We start from the raw sequence: 2,534 nt of genomic DNA on the forward strand, positions 1-2,534 counted from the left end.
ATAATCAGCCAAACTGTTAATTCTTGTAGACAGCAAATGCAGAAGCCTCGGGGCTTCCGGTGGGTACTCACATAGTGCCCTATGGTGCTGGCATAGGTATCAGCGATCCAGGACATCTCCCGCTCACCTGTGCTCATGTCTGGGGCAGGGACATCAATGCCAGGACCTGGGGGCACAGGGAAAGAGCAGTACACCAGTTTTTAAGAAAAATTCTTCTCGAACACAAAGATCCTTGCAAGTCTCTGTAATAACCAAGTTACCATGGCTAGAAAACTTTAGATCTCATTTAGGTAGCTAATCAAAGTCATAGAAATATTCATTAAGTGTTTCACTATAAAACTTAGACACATACAACATTACATAATAATTTCTCCCACTGGCATTTACTTGCTCTATGTTTGGAAGTTAGCTATGTACAACAGATACAAGCCACTCTATAGGATTTCTGAGTGTGACCAGAGGATAATCAGTTTAGCCTCTCTTGACCTCATTTAACATGCAATTAGAGATAAGAGTACCGCTGTGTTCTACATAAGCAGGATTATTACGGTTAGGGAGTTGACATGTATGAGACAGCACAGTAACATGCTGCTTAGTGGGGGTATAAGCCCTCCTTACCAAGTAGAGAAAAAGGGGAGAGGGTCACATTGCTAAAGCAATTGTGTTAAGCCCCATATTATTTTACTTGTGGAAGAACGTGGCTTTGACCTATTATTTGACACTCAGCACAGATCATAGCAAATTAAAATTTTAGGCTAACAAATTAGCTTCCAGGCAATAACAGGAATCACTGACTGCACTACTACTGACGGCTACAGTAAGATCTCTGATAAAAACATGTTAAGTGATGCTCACTCAAATCTGTAAAGGTGCAGAAATACTCCTCTCAAACGTAGTAAAAATAAAAACAACCTAATTATCTTATACATCAATTAAATGAACTATGGTATACCTATGCAAAGTACTAAACAGCCATTAAAAAGGGTAACTTATATCCATGTAAATTACTTGGAATTATCACGAACATACATATGGAAAAAGGCAGGTTTCATACAGCATGTATAACATGTTCCCACTTAAAATTTTCTTTCTCTTCCCCTTTCTCTCTGCCCCCACATATATATATTGTTTATAACTTTCTATATTACTTCAATTGTACAATACAAACTCATCTTTACAAAAAGAAAAACACAACTTTAAAAATGGTTAAACTATTAGGCTGGGCACTGTGGCTCACGCCTGTAATCCCAGCACTTAGGGAGGGTGGGGAGGGCAGATCACGAGGTCAGGAGTTCGAGACCAGCCTGACCAACATGGTGAAACCCTGTCTCTACTAAAAATACAAAAATTAACTGGGCATGGTGGCAAGTGCCTGTAATCCCAGTTACGCGGGAGGCTAAGGCAGGAGAATCACTTGAACTCTGGAGGCGGAGGTTGCAGTGAGCCGAGATCATGCCACTGCACTCTAGCCTGGGTGACAGAGCAAGACTCTGTCTCAAAAAAAAGGTTAAACTATTATGTCCCCCCATAAAATAATTAAAGTTCTTTCTAAGGGCTATACCCAATTCTTACTATGAATTTTACTTTTTCATTGACAGAATCGGTATATTGTAATGTTTTTTCTTTAACTCAGGGGCCCAAGGCCTAGATAATCAACTTCTTTGAACAAGTTGTGATGTAACGGATACAGGACTGGTATAAGACAACTTTGAAATGGTCAAGGATTGCTTTTTATACCCCAACCGTCTCCACCTCCCACCTAATCTGTAACTCTATGCCTTAGCACCCTTTCCCTTAGTCACCTTAAAAATCTCATGAAGTCAACGACGACAACAAAAGACTTAAAAAAAGAAATCTCATGAAGTCTAACCTACCCAAACCTATCCTTCACGAGAAGTCTAACCCCACACAGCACTTGGAAAGATTAATGCCATATTCTAGCCTCATCCACTGATAAAAGGGCTCTCTGGTGCTCTCCAGCTCCTATTTGCTCACTTTCCATTCCTTTAGTAACATAACTCTGCTGGAGGTCAGTATAACTTTGTTTAATCACTCCTTTTCTCCCAATGTACAAATGACAAATTGGTCCTGAATCTTTCTACAGGTATCTACAAAGGTATTATGCTTGCTTTAGGATTCAATAAGCTTGTTACCTCAAACAACAATTCCAACTAGGCCAGGGCAGTGGCTTATGCCTATAATCCCAGCACTTTGGGAGGTTGAGGCAGGAGGATGGCTTGAGCCCAGGAATTTGAGACAAGCCTGGGCAACATAGTGAGATCCCGTCTTGATTAAACAGTATATTTGAAAAACAAAAAACTGGCTGGGCGTAGTGGCTCACGCCTGTAATCTCAGCACTTTGAGAGGCCAAGGTGGGCGGATCATGAGGTCAAGAGACCATCCTGGCCAACATGGCGAAACCCCGTCTCTACTAAAAATATAAAAATTAGCTGGGCGTGGTGGCGCACGCCTGTAGTCCCAGCTATTTGGGAGGCTGAGGCAGGAGAATTGCTTGAACCAGGGAGGCAGATGTC

At 41.5% G+C, this 2,534-nt stretch overlaps 1 pseudogene across 1 annotated transcript in view; it reads right to left on the minus strand.

Annotated features, from left to right (window-relative positions):
* LOC105500425 overlaps positions 1–2,534 on the minus strand; it is a 40,669-nt pseudogene that overhangs the window by 24,869 nt on the left and 13,266 nt on the right. The window contains exon 3 of the transcript XR_001000025.1: positions 68–166. The product of XR_001000025.1 is annotated as a dual specificity protein phosphatase 8-like (transcript). The remainder of the gene's footprint in view (positions 1–67; positions 167–2,534) is intronic.

This window comes from Colobus angolensis, unplaced genomic scaffold (assembly GCF_000951035.1).
Source record: "Colobus angolensis palliatus isolate OR3802 unplaced genomic scaffold, Cang.pa_1.0 Scaffold661, whole genome shotgun sequence".
NCBI lineage: Eukaryota > Metazoa > Chordata > Mammalia > Primates > Cercopithecidae > Colobus > Colobus angolensis.